General features: G+C 46.6%; 1 protein-coding gene across 2 annotated transcripts in view; it reads right to left on the bottom strand.

The window, feature by feature from the left end:
• LRRC7 (leucine rich repeat containing 7) overlaps window positions 1-13,812 on the bottom strand; it is a 195,761-nt gene that overhangs the window by 169,808 nt on the left and 12,141 nt on the right. Inside the window, exon 1 of one of the 2 annotated variants that reach the window (XM_050306384.1) lies at window positions 8,441-8,462. The exons of the other annotated variant lie outside the window; for it this stretch is intronic. The gene's annotated coding sequence lies outside the window, so the exon portion shown is untranslated. Of the gene's footprint in view, window positions 1-8,440; window positions 8,463-13,812 lie in introns of those variants that run through there. 2 annotated transcript variants of the gene reach the window in all.

The raw sequence follows: 13,812 nt of genomic DNA, 5'->3' as shown, positions 1-13,812 counted from the left end.
CTACCTCCACTCAAAATATTTTGGGAAACAGACCACAGCATTCATGGAATCCTGGACATATCCCAGCATCAGCCACCACTCCCCTTTGGCATCACACCCAGAGTGTGGTGTGATACAGAATGTGCTGACAGAGACAGAGTGGCCTCGTCACTTCAGATTAAAAAAAGTCATCAGATCCTCTTAGGAAGGAATGGAGAAAGGCTCATTTTGATTAGTCCTTGCTTTGCTACTGTTGAGCTGCTTTCTAGAGATATTTTTATTGAGTTCCAACTCCAGTTACAAAATAACCCAGTTTTTAGTGTTGTAAACCAACGTCCCTGTGGCTGATAGCCTGGAAAAGCGGTAAGTTGTGCTTTACTGCAGCTCTGAGCACTCTCCAAGCAGAGCAGGGTTTGTGTTTTGGGCCAGATGAGCATCTCCTGCCCATCACAGTACAGGGGAACTTCTAGTCCTAAGGGCAACCCACAAAGTATCTAGAGAGAATTTTGTAGCCATAGGACAAGGGACAATGGTTTTAAACTGGCAAACCAGACTTGCTGTAAGGTCTTTTCATCATAGAATCCTGGAATGGTTTGGGTTGGAAGGGACCTCAAAGACCATCTCATTCCACTCTCACAGGGAAGGATTCCTTCCCAGTATTCCATCTAACCCAGCCCTCTGGCAGTCATTCCCAAGGGGAATGACTGCCAGAGGGCTGGGTTAGATGGAATACTGGGAAGCCATTCCCCCTTGTCCTGTCACTCCAGGCCCTTGTCCCAGATTTGGCAGCAGGCACTACAGAAATAGCAAAACAAACTGATCAAAACTGGGTGGGGAAATAAACACAATCAGAATTTTCTCTGAACACCATGTACCTGTGATATTCTGGAGCCAAGCAATCCAAGTTTTCCTCCAAACAGCCCAAAGCTCTCATGGGGCAGCTGGGACAGGGGCACTCTACAAACTGGGAGGGAAGTGGGTTTTTCCCCCTTTTTTTATTTCATCCTGATTAAAGTGACCATTCCCTATGACAACCCATTGCAGCACGTGCTAGTTCAGATAATTTTTAAGGAGGTCTTCAGGAGTCAATTTGGGCAATTACCTGATGAAAACCAGGCTCTCAGACACACACATGTAGCTGCTTCCCAGGGAGCTGGATCAGTCCTTTACACAAGGGGAAAACTTTCAGCTCCACAGAAACAAATATGGGTTTAAGCTTTGACCTTGCTCACTGTGAAAAAACTCCCTGGGGGCTGCACTCACTGCCTGAGGCTGTTATTCCTGATTGACACTGCTCTGCAGCCACAAATAGCTCCAGGACCTGGATCTGCACAGTGAACTCCATGCTGGGGCTTCCCTACATTTGCAACAAAACTGTCACGTGCTCCAGCTCCTACCAGGGATGCGGCTGGTGAAGAGGTGGAAGTGTGATATCTTGTTTTTTTATGGCCAGGTTCAAACAGAGAGAGAGCTGCTAGAAAAACATGCTCTGCCTTTCAAATCAGTGGGATGGGATGTGGAAATCACGGGATGAATAATTCCAGGACTCCAAGATGTCACCTCTACCACCACTCTGCTCTGGCTTCAGTTTGAATGCCATGATGTTTCTGGATGTAAACTGAGTTTTTTACTCTTGCAGGCAGGGGCTCCATCTGATGTGCCACCCCACCCACACAGGGACCAGGACCCTGGAGGGGGGGTCACCTCCACTCCATCCCCACCACTGCACAGAGGGTGATGATTGCACAGGGGAGTGGGGAGAATTCAAACACACATCTTTACATGTGGATCTGCTGCTGGTTTGGGCTCTGCTGCAGTTGGGCTTTGAGCCATGGGGACAGTCCAGGGCATCCTCCCATATGGATTTACACCCCAACACCCAGCAGAGCCTGCAATCCAAACATCCCTTCCAGCAGCCAGGTCCACAATCACTCATTCCAAGGGTATTTTCAAGAACAAACCCATTGATACCTTCCAAAAAATGACACCTTCTGGTCCCCTGGACCAGGGCCAACCACCCCTCCCCATCTTCTCCCAAGCATTCCACACATCCCTCTGTCCCCATGGATGCTGGGAATGAGGTTCACATGGTTCAGATGGATCCCAGCTCTATTGCCATGCACTGCATTCCAACCAAAGTATCAAAGAGAATAAAATCCAGACCTTTAAAGGCAAAATTCTGAAGTTCCCTACAGGAGAGTTTTCAAAGTGAAGCAGCTTCCTTTCAAATTCCTTTTGCATGGAAGATTTTGTAAAGACTCTTTTGCCATGTTGAAACAAAATGTCCCAGATTTCCTCCTTTTGGGAAGTGCTAGAAAAAATGAGATGCAGGCCCTGGCTGAAGGAGCTGTGATCTCTTCTGGCCAGGAGGTTACAGGAAAGTTGTGGAGACAGCAGACATGGACCCTTTAGTGCTGGGGTTGATGCCAGGCAAGGCACCCTGAGGAATCCTCCATGTCCCACCTCAAGAAGCACATTCCACACCCTCTTTAATATTGCCAATTGTGTGCCCACAGCAGGGGTACATTTGGGGTATAACTGAGGTACAATTCTGTCTTTGTGCCACTTCTCCACTCCAAAAACAGCCCAGCACCACACTGGGGAATGTTACATCCACGTTTCTTCTAGACAGCCTGAACAAACCATCCCCTAGGTCAAGGCACCAGCACAGTGCAGACCTTTATTCCCAGCCCAGCAGCTGGAAAATGGGAAGAATCAGTTAACCTGAAGCAAAGGCAGTGCTGCCTGCAAACCCTGCCTAGCAAACACCTGGAGCTGGTGCCAGACTCTGGGAATGCAAAGGGTCCTCACCAAACACCATACAAGCTTGGCATTAATTATTGCACTCCTTGCTTAAATAATCAGCTTTGCTCATTTGGCTTCCTGTAAAAACTTATTATTTTAATAGCAACTGAAAGTAGCTCAGCACATTCCATATGCAACTCCAAGTAGAATGAGTGAGAGTCTAGGGAGGGGGTCAAGAAAGGTATCAACAATTCCTTCTGTCCAGCCAGCAGTGTTCTCCAGCAGGTCATAAACATTGCTAATTAAAATATTTATAATTGTCTCTGAAAGGTTAAAAATACCAGAGCACGAATTTTGGACTTTTCCTGAATAAACTGTACTTTTCTCCCTGGTCTGTCTCCATAGCTACAGGGACTTGCTGGGCTGCCTGTGCCAGCTAATTGATTTTCAGGAATGATTAATAAAGAACAACAGAGTTTCCCTCTTTGGCAGGGCAGTTCCTCACAGCAGCCTTTTCTTTTTCCTCTCTCCCTGGTCTCCAGAGGCAAATCCAAGCTATGCCATAAATCCCACCCCTATACACCCAAAGTCCAGCCCAGCTTGCAGTGACAAAATGATGAGCATCCTTAACACAGGATGGCCACTGCGTTTGATAAGGGAATTATGGCTCCTATAAAAAAAGATTGGACCTGTGCCATGCACTCTTCCCATTAATCTGACACACTTGCCTTGCCCTGGTTTCAATTGCATTCCTGGAAAGCACAGACCTGGGTGGCAAAGCAGCTCTGAGAGAAAATTATTGTTGTCTGGTTCCTCGCCAGGAGCCAGGCAGGGGAAAGCATGCACCCTTTTCCTGCCATCCATCCCTGATCCTGCACTGGGACATGGCCATGGGGCACCTGCACATGGGTTCTTGGGAGCTGCCCTTTCCAGCAGCCTGCTACCCAGAATGAGGAAGTACTTCTAAATCCCAATACTTTGCAGCTCCTTCCCTTGACCCTGCACTGAGATGTTGGACAACACTCCCCACACCCTCTGTTTCTCTGGCAGTTTTCTCCTACTCCAGGTTATGATGCTGGACACAAATTTAACCTGGATTTCAGCATCCAGAGCCTGTACATCTCACAGAGAAATGCAGAGAAAAAATTGGATGAAGATTCTATTGATGCCTGAGCCCTTCATGTAAAATTTAAAGTGTTCATGAATAGCTCTGAGAAAGATTAAATCCTGGCAGTGCAACTGCACGTGTTGTCGCTTTATCTTTGCCCAGAGCTCCCACTGTAACCATGTCTGCCTTGTGCCAACACTGCAAACACACACCATACAAAGTTTAAAAGGGGGGAAATTAGGTTTTCTGCACCAAAAATGTCTCTGGAATAACTAGAGATACAGCTTATATCCTTCTGGGTTCAACAGACAGATCCCAACTCTGTGCCCTCGTTCCCTTTCCATGGATCATCTTTGCTGTTGAATTCACTGGCAGAGAAGGTCACAAACCCAGTGTTAGAGCATTGATCCTGTAAAAGAATTTGGCTTTCTACCCACCTCTCCCCAGATATCCCTGAGAGAATTGCATCAGGCAATTACTTATGGTCCTGGAATTAATGTCGTCAGTGCTTTTCACATGCTCCATACAAAGCACATAAAGATATATATGGAGACAGAAAATAAATATATAAGATACATAAATAAAAGTCTGACAGTGCCCCAGTGGTTGCAGAAGGGCCTCAGAGTAAAGAGCAATGCCGGGCAGGAGTCCACCTATAGTGAAGGGGCAGTGGGACAGCACAGCTCACACACGCAGCCTGGATCTCTGCAGGACACCCATGGGAGGATCCTGAAAGTTACCATATGCCCAAATTTCCTTTTCCTTTTTATTTTTGTCCTCAAGCCCTGAGCAAATCCCAGCCTTGGGCTCTTGGGTTCAGCTTGGTTTGTTCAAGCCCACTTGCACCAAGTATGGGTTCAGGCTCAGCCCCAGCCAGAGGATTTGCAACACAAGACCCACCTGGGATGCACCAGGGAGCCACTGGACCCCATTCCTGCTCGAAGTTCCTGTGACCTCCCACCAGCTCCCCTGGAGACCAGCTTAGGAGGGGTTTTGGCATCTCCCAGGGATGCAGACACTGCTCTGTGTTGTGAGAGTGATCCCAGAGCTGGAGAATTCCTCACTTGGGCTCATTCTCCAGAACTGCCCATATTTACTATTCCCTATAACCACATCTGGCTCAACTTGGAAGACACAGCTCATCCCTCTTCCAAGGGCACGGGGAGGAACCCAGGCAATAACAAAAGTGCTATAAGGGAGCATCTCGCCCCCACCTACCCATGTGCTGCTCAACAAACAGCACATTTCCACCTCATTCATCACACCCCGGTGTGACTCTGCTTCATTTATTGACAAATTCTTCATTTACAGCATGAATTCTACGATAACAAGGGGATCCAAGGCATTTGTACACAGCCAGGTGAAAGCCCACGTGGCCGTGACTCACTAGAACGTTGTTTGTTAAAGCAAGTGAAATTATAACGGTACCTTTGGTTTGCCTTCCACGTTGCTTTGGTGTTACTGGGTAATGTGAACTCAGATCAATCAGAATAAAAGATGAAGGAGCTCTGCCTCCCTGTATTGTGCCTCAGCCAAGAAAGCAGCTCACCAGGGAAGGAGAAACGGAGCATTATTTATGACACATCCTCAGCACTCTTTCAGTGATTAAATAATTAGGGAGAGAAATTAAGAATTACTCCAAACAAGCTGAATTTTTCAGCACTCCTCCCTCCCTTATCTGTGCTGGCTGAGAGGACTTTTTAATCATGTATTTTTTTAAAAGCTGGCAAAATTAAATGAGGCAGCACGATAAATATATACTTTTGCAATAGTGTTGGAAACAAACCACATTTGGCCTGGTTTGGGATGAGTAGTGGTTGGAGCTGCTGTAAATGAGCTGGTACCTCAACACAACTGGGAAGCAGAATCATTTTCTTAAATACCTTTTGGTACTTTAATATTCCCCATAATTTTTCAACTACAGCTTATAAATACCAGCAATGCCAAGAATCTGGAGTATCTCACAGTGAGAGACAAATTTCCTGACAAAACTGAATATTTCTGGATAAAATAGCTGATTTCCAACAGTCATTAGTGAGAAAGGGTCCCAGAGGAGGGCTCTGGGCTTCCAGGGTGCGTAGAGTTTGCAAATTATTAAGAAACAATGAATTACTAATAAAGAACTTCTGAAGGGCTGGATTGTGACAGAGCATTCCCAGAGCACATCCCATCCCCTGATCCCTGCTGCTGCTTACACATTAAATGTACAAATTGACACTTTCATCACTTTTTCCTAAAAAAGACCTTTTGGACCTCCTCCAAAATTTATTTTTTTTTTTGCAGTTGGGCAACTTTTTTCCACAATGTTTTTATGCATAACTCCATCTGTGAACTGCAAAAGCAACTCCAAAAGGAATAAAAGGAATATGATGTCCTTCTCAGACCTCCCAGTCACGGCCATTCCTCTCAGAACAGAGAATTTGATTCACTTCTTTAAAATCTCAAGTGCCTTTTCACATCCAAAACGCCATCTCAGGCCAAGAAACAATTAAAGTGAAGTCAGAATAATAAGCAATTTTCCCAGGGCTTGTCTGGAGCTCCCCAGGCCCTGGCAGCAGGAGCTCTGAGCTTGTCCCACGCTCTCCCTCTCACAGTCAGGGTGTCTATTTGCAGCTCTGCCTCACAAACACACCTCATACACAGGCTGTCAGCCTGACTTACAGAAAACCTGTCAAACAACAAAAAACATGCAAGTGATGCCACCAAGGAGCCGAGTGAGTGACGGGCAGCGGTGGGTGGCACAGACCACGCTGCTGCAGGAGGGGCTGCACTGCTGAGCAACAGGCAAAGGTATGTTCTTGATAAAACCCTAAAATCTGCTATTTCCCAAGCAAATCAACAAGTCTGAGGAAGCCTCATTGCTAGATCACGGAAGATAAACACAGCTAATCACAGTCCTCTGGTTTATTCGGGTCCCAAACATTCCTCCACACAAACTCAACGTCTAGAACAGTATCATTACTACAAGGTAAACCTCTATTTATGATGTAATGGCATCTGCTCTGAAGTAGCTTTAAATTAAGGGGTTGGCATGGCAACAGCAGCTCCCACACTGCTGTGTCTGCCTCGTGCTGCCATTTTGCTCAGGATCCCTGGTGGCTTTGGTATTAAACGCCTACAGGAGCTCACTTGGACTAACGAAGCCAGTTCTGGTTGGAGCACCAAACAAACAGCTGAAGCCTGGGCTGGACTGGGTACTTCTTGTTGCCCAGCTGCTCTGGAAACTTAAAACACCTTTCTGGATTCAGGTTACTTTTGGTAGTCCCAGCTCCTCCTCAGTGCACTGGCAAAGCACACCAAGGACCAGATCCTGGAGATCACCTTGTTCAACAAGTGTCATGACCTCCTGTTTCCATGTTGTCACATCTCTCACTGTGCTGTCCAAGGTTGTTCCCCCAAGATCCAAGGAGCAATTCCATCCCACAGATGATGTATCCCACCACTTTACTCATCCTTGTGCGGGGGCTGATCTCACCATGTCTGAACAGCAGCACCACAGTGTCTGTGAGGGGTTTCTTGTGTTTGGTACTTCAAATTTAAAATACTGAAGCTTTCATAGACTTCTCCTCCAGATATACACCCCTTCCTGCCAAAGGGAAGTGCAATTTCTTCTCAAAATGCCAAGCCATCTGACAACAAGGAGATAAACAGCCACTTTACACCACTAGGGAGACCAGCCCATCAGACATAACAGCACTGTGTTCCTGCTTGATGTCACTTCCCAAAGTCCCAGGTCCAGAGGACAGGACAACCCCAAGTGGCCCCCACAAGCAAGCCAAGGTGGGGAAAAGCTGCCCACAGTTAATTCTATCCAGTACCACCAGCAAGGACCCCCACACCACCATTCCTCCTGGTTCTATTTTTCCATCATAGGATCTCAGAGTGGTTTGGGCCAGGGCAGGGGGGAACAACCTTAAAGGCCATCTCATTCCATCCACCTTCCACTAGAGCAGATTGCTCCAAGCCCTGATCAGCCAACCCAGGAGCCATCAGACATGCCAGTTGTATTCCATACAAATGCACAGGTAAATTTTAACTGACTTATTTTTCAAGGAGAAAACTTCAGCAGTAAAGCTACATCAGCTGTGAAATGTTGGCTGGAATTCTGGAAGCTGCAGGAAAGCCAGAGGAGAAACAAAACGTAAATGAGATGCCTTCAAATGTACCAACACAACTGAGAAACAGAAAGGCAATGATTACATGGTTAATTAGGAAATTAAAAGCCTCATTTAAAAATAGTGCCATCTTGGAAGGAAAGGAATTAGGGAAGATATATTCTGTACAGCAAAAAACTGAATTGCAGCAAGAATTCTACTTACAGCAAGGAAATGGCCAAATCCATTTTCCAGAGCCATTGTACTACTCAGGGCTTGACAGCTCCTCAAGGCACCACACAAGCAGAAGTTCAGCTTCACACTTCATTCTTAAATTTAGCTCCTTTCCCAACCCTGTGTGTGGCACAGCTCTTCCCAGAGCCACCCTCACTCCAGTTCTTTGTTTCCCTGCAATCATCCATTGTGTGTGTTTTAAAGATTACAGAATCCCAGAATCACTGAGGTTGGAAAAGCCCTCCCAGCCCAGTTAGTCCAACCTGTGCCCGATCCCCACCTTGTCACCCAGCCCAGAGCACTGAGTGTCATGTCCATTCATTCCTTGGACACCTCCAGGGATGGGGATTCCACCACCTCCGTGGGCAGCCCCTTCCAATGCCTGAACACCCTTTCCAGGAAGAAATTCTTCATATTCTATGATATGTGAAGATGAAACAAAGGTTTCCTTCTTCCAATCTGTTAATTGAGAGTCACTGGGAACATTCAGTTGTTTTACTGACACTGAGTCCCAAAGTGAGCCTGAAACACCAGGGCTGATGCCAGGGGTGTCCCTGGGATGATGTCCCCAGTCTCAGAGTGGTAGTGTGGGCTCTTGCCACAGGATGCTCTGCCTGGAATGTGGAAAACAACTCCAACAATGCCCTATTCACAAAGTTATCAGTGGTAAATAAAGGGGGGTCCTGTTGCTTTTGGATTTGAACAAAGTTGGAACCAGCCTGACTCATCAATCCCAAAGTGAAACATCCCAAGAGGGAAAAGAAGATGGGGCAGACCTGGGAAAAGACTCAATAAAGGAACAGACAAGCGGCACCACTGAGAACTTCTCCAAAGCTGCTGAGCTGGCATAGCCTGGACACCCCTGAGTGACAGTCCAGCACTTTCTACCATAAAAGACCAGTGCCAAATTTTAAGAGCAGGATCTTCTGAGAGATCTCTTCTTGGGGTAGGGGGGAGATTCAGAGATTTGTCCCTGGAGCAGGGGCACCCCTCAAGGTCAGTCCTCAAGGCTGAGCCAAAGGGATTTGCCCACAGTCATTGGTCTGGGTAAGTGACATCAATCTCTACTTAATAATTGGTTTTGCTTTAATACAATTGCTTTAATACAATTACTTTAATACAGTTGCTTCAAAATTGCTTCCTAGTGCACTATATTATAATAGTTGTTATAGCTCTTATACTGTGTAATAAATGACTTAGATCTTTTTGTCTAATCATGATCACAATAAATCATGTATTTCTTTAGGTATATCTGGTTTGCTATCCTTAATCTTGCAGGACAAAGCTGTATAAAAGGTTAAATCATACCTGTATCATCCTTTACATATAAATCACTGACAAAGTCTGGGACTGGGATTGGATCCAGCTTCCCCACTGCTCATTTGTCAATATTAATAACCTTAATTAGCTATGCAATCCAGCAGGTTAAACCACAAGTACAAACTTCACAGATCCAAATTTTGCTTATCTTTTTACTAAACAACCCTAAAACAGGGGAAAAATTCCATGGGCATTTCCAAGAAGAAAAGATAAGGATTTAATAGTTCATTCAAACAAACAGCATTCAATTTTTAGGATCAGGGAATGTTTATCCTTTTCTCTTTTTCTGAGCTTCCCTCATCAGGAGTGGCCAATGTTCAGGTGTTCTCCTCCACATCTTCCCACTGACACCAGTAACACTCCTTGGACACTACCAGACCTCTTTCCAAGACCAACCATCTGTTTCCCTGGGATTTGGGAGCCACTGGCTTTGCACAGCTGTCCCTGCAGAAAACTTGGCCCTTCTCCTGGATACCCGAGAGGAAGATGATCTGGTCACATCACACAATCTCAGTCAAGGTGACAGCACACCCAGCACACCATCAGTGTACCTGATGTGCATTCAATATATTCTGTCAAGATGCTGATTACATCTGAACAACATCCTCAAGATACATTTGTACACCAAAATCTGCTTGTTTCAGTCCTCACTGTAAGACAGGAAAGTGCTTCCCTGTCCAGACCCAGCTCTGATGGCATCATCAATTCCCAAATGTTTCCCCTGGACACATCATTTCTCAGGCTCAACTCACATTCAGCCAAAAACTCTTCTCCCAGCTTACTCTCTGCCCCTACTCCACCATCTCTGGGCTTCCCTTTATATTTTCTCATAACCTCCAGGTTTGGGGGATTTAAATGATTTTCTGCCACCCCTAAGTTCCTCCTCCAAGCCCAGGCAGCCTCTGATAACCCCCAATCCTCCCATCATCTCCAGGAGAAGGTGGTGCCGGGGATGATACGCTTCGGTTTAAGCATATCATCAGTCCAGAGGTTTTTAATTAGATCTTTCTAAATATTCTGCTGCAGCACACAAAGAACCACTCCCAAGGAAGTTCATCAGGATTAGGTATGAAAGCAGCAGCAACAGCTCTTTGATAAAGGGGCTCTTGCAGCTCACCCTGCCCTGGGGTGGAAAAGGGTCTCTCCAGGGGCTCAGGCTCTGCCAAGCACCAGAAAAGCAAAATCCAAACAGTGAGACATTAAGCTGAGATCCTTGAACAGGCACAGCAGAGTATTTTTCCTTTAATTAGATTTTCTACAGCTCCAAGGACACTGGGGGGCCATTACTATCTCTGCTACAACACAAGAAAAACAAAGGTTGCAGTTTCATACTTACCTCTCAATAATGTAAGTGTAACAGCTTACAAACAGCAATTCACCCAAACACCATCCACAGTCTGTGTGATACACTGGAGAAATGGGCCGTTAAGCAGGAAGGGATATTGGCAATCCTAAATTGCCCCAACTCCAGATGCTCCAAAACTTCATGGAAGTGCCAGACTGTACGAGCACACAGGCACTGGCTTTTCATTACACAGGTATTTAAAGGACATTTCAAATGGGTGCTGCTGATGTCTGAGATTTATTCAGTGAAAAAAACAGGCATCACAGAATCCTTGAGGCTGGAAAAGCCCTCCCAGACCATTGAGTCCAGCCTGTGCCTGATCCCCACCGTGTCACCCAGCCCAGAGCACTGAGTGCCACGTCAAGTTGTTCCTTGGACACCTCCAGGGAAGGGGACTCCCTTCCCATGGAGAAATTCTTCCTGCAGACACCAGGGAAACAAAACACCAAACACCTGGAAGAGATGGAAATGGGCCCTTCCAGGGTGCTCTGGTGCCCATGGGTGCCTCAAGGGAATCATAGAACAGTCTGAGTTTGAAGGGACCTTTTAAGGTTCATCTAGTCCAGCCTCACTGCAATAAGCAGGGACACCTTCCACTATCCCAGGTTGCTCCAAGCACCATCCAACCTGGCCTTGAACACTTCCAGGGATGGGGCAGCCACAGCTTCTCTGGGCAGGAGAAGCTCCCACCAGACCCCACTTGATGGCTGTGGGGGTGAGCACAGGGGTCTGAGAAGGTGCCACAGGCAGGGTCCCCTCAGGTGCTTCCTGAGCTCTGCTGTATCCAACAGCACCGAGTCCTTCAGGATGGCCCTTCAATTCCCAGAGCAATGTGGTGCCTTCAGATGGAGCTAAAACCTCTGAGAAGGGAAGCGGTGAAGGTTGTCGCTATGAGAACGTTATTTATTCTGCTGCTCATTGCTAAGCAACCCTGTCTCTCACAGCCACAATGATGCTACAAGTGCTGGCAGCACTTCCCTTCTCCATTCCCTGGGCTGCCTCCTTGAAAGGGTGCACGTTTACTCCTGCAGATCCAGCTCCCTGTTTTTCTTCTTCCACTATTTCCTGACCCACCACCTCACTGTGGAGTTCCTCTCAGGGGACCCCCTGGAGCTGAAATCCTCATGGCATTGTTTGGATTCTTTAGGGGTAGGGGTGGATGGTTGTTTGTTTAGCCAAATCCATCCGTTGTGTCCACTGGTTTGGGACCAGGGAAGCACAGGAACAAGCAGGGAAGGGCCAGGAGTGCCCCAAGCCCAGCACTCTGCAGCAACAGCCCTAGACTCAAGAAAACCCCAAGGATGACACACAGCATCACCTGCCATGTCAAACACCAGCCAGGCCCCCTCAATGCCCTGTGCCCTTCCAGAGAGCTTCCACATTCCTGCAGAGCTGTTGACAGATTGGATGTGGAAAGCCCTTTGATGCTGCTCCCCTTCACTGCTTTTTATCTGAATCTGCTCTCAAATTCTCTTTTGATGCTGAACCTAGAACCATTTCAGTCCAGATGACCCACAGTCCACTCACCCAAGTGCTTCACAGCCTCATTTTCCTGTGCTGGCAAAAGTGTCTGCAGTGCTTGAGTCAGACTTCCAACACTTCATTTCCTCATCAGTGTCTGTCCTCCTCACTCATTACACTCTAAATTCAACTGTAGGAAAAGGGATCACGGAATCCCAGAATGGTTTGGGTTGGGAGGGACCTAAAAGCCCATCCTGTCCCATCTCCTACCATGGGCAGGGACACCTTCCACTATCCCTGGTTGCTCAAAGCCCTGTCCAATCTGGCCTTGGGCACTTGCAGGGATCCAGGGGCAGCCACAGCTTCTCTGGGCAACCTGTGCCAGGGCCTCACCACCCTCACAGCCAACAGTTCCTCCCCAAATATCCCATCCAACCCTGCCCTCTGGCAGTGGGAAGCCATTCCCCCTTGTCCTGTCCCTTCAGGCCCTTGGAAGGCCACAATTAGGTCACCCCAAAGCTTCTCTTCTCCAACACCAAACCTTCCAGTGGTGTGCACCTCCTCACACCACAGGGACCTTTCGCAAGGAGTGCAGCAGTTTAGGAGGCAGCAGCTCTCCCATGCACTCAAACAGCTTCCAAGGTCATTCTGGCTCTTGCATTTTTGCCTCTTCTCATGCTAGGAGTTCCTTCACATTTCACTTCTGTCTTTCTACTGCTTATTTTCTTCTGGTTGAATTTCACCCTGAAGTTTTGGATGTTCATGAACTCTTATATCTTCTCAAAACACACTTTTTCCTCTGAGAAGTGATTTTATACAAAAGGCTATACCTGACTCAGCAGGTCTGCTCCCTGCACACCTTCAAAGTGCTCTCTGCTGACACCAGTGACAAAAATAAGTTCCACTGAGTTTTATTTCCTCAAACTCTGTGGTTTTCACAGAGTCAAGGCTGAAAGGTCTGCTCTGCCTAGAGGTCACCACAAAGCCACTGCTGCTGACATGAAACAGTGTCACAGGTTTTATTAATGGCTTGAGCTGGAGTTTGCTCCCAGAGCTCAGGGGGTATTCCCAGGGATAGCAGTAAGGAAAACATTCCTGCTGAAAGACACCGACACATCACCTCAAGCCCCACTCCATTTAAAAAATACAACTTACACACAGTGAATTCCCAACATTCCCCTAACCCAGAACTAGCTCACTCTGCACTTCAAAGGTTATTCATTTCAGAATTATAAGATACATGAGGTAATTAGGTAAAAGTACACATTATTGACCATTCCATACTTTTTCTTCTCACGGTTTGTCTTTAAGACAAAATCATGACTATTTATGGTACGATGCCTTTTTTTATGGCACTGCCCTAAATCTTATACCAGCGAGTGTTTCTTCTTGAGACTTTCCTTTTTGGTCCTCCCAATTATTTTTATCTTCTTACATATTCTTACCTTCTCAATTGTCTTTCATTTTCATCTAGTCCTCATTACAATCATAATGCCAAAATAGTTTGCAAAGCATCCAAAATAAGA

The sequence above is a fragment of the Myiozetetes cayanensis genome, unplaced genomic scaffold, assembly GCF_022539395.1.
Source record: "Myiozetetes cayanensis isolate MyiCay16 unplaced genomic scaffold, myiCay2020 scf12, whole genome shotgun sequence".
NCBI lineage: Eukaryota > Metazoa > Chordata > Aves > Passeriformes > Tyrannidae > Myiozetetes > Myiozetetes cayanensis.
The sequence above is the reverse complement of the archived record's forward strand: the minus strand, read 5'-3'. Positions and strand labels throughout refer to the sequence as shown.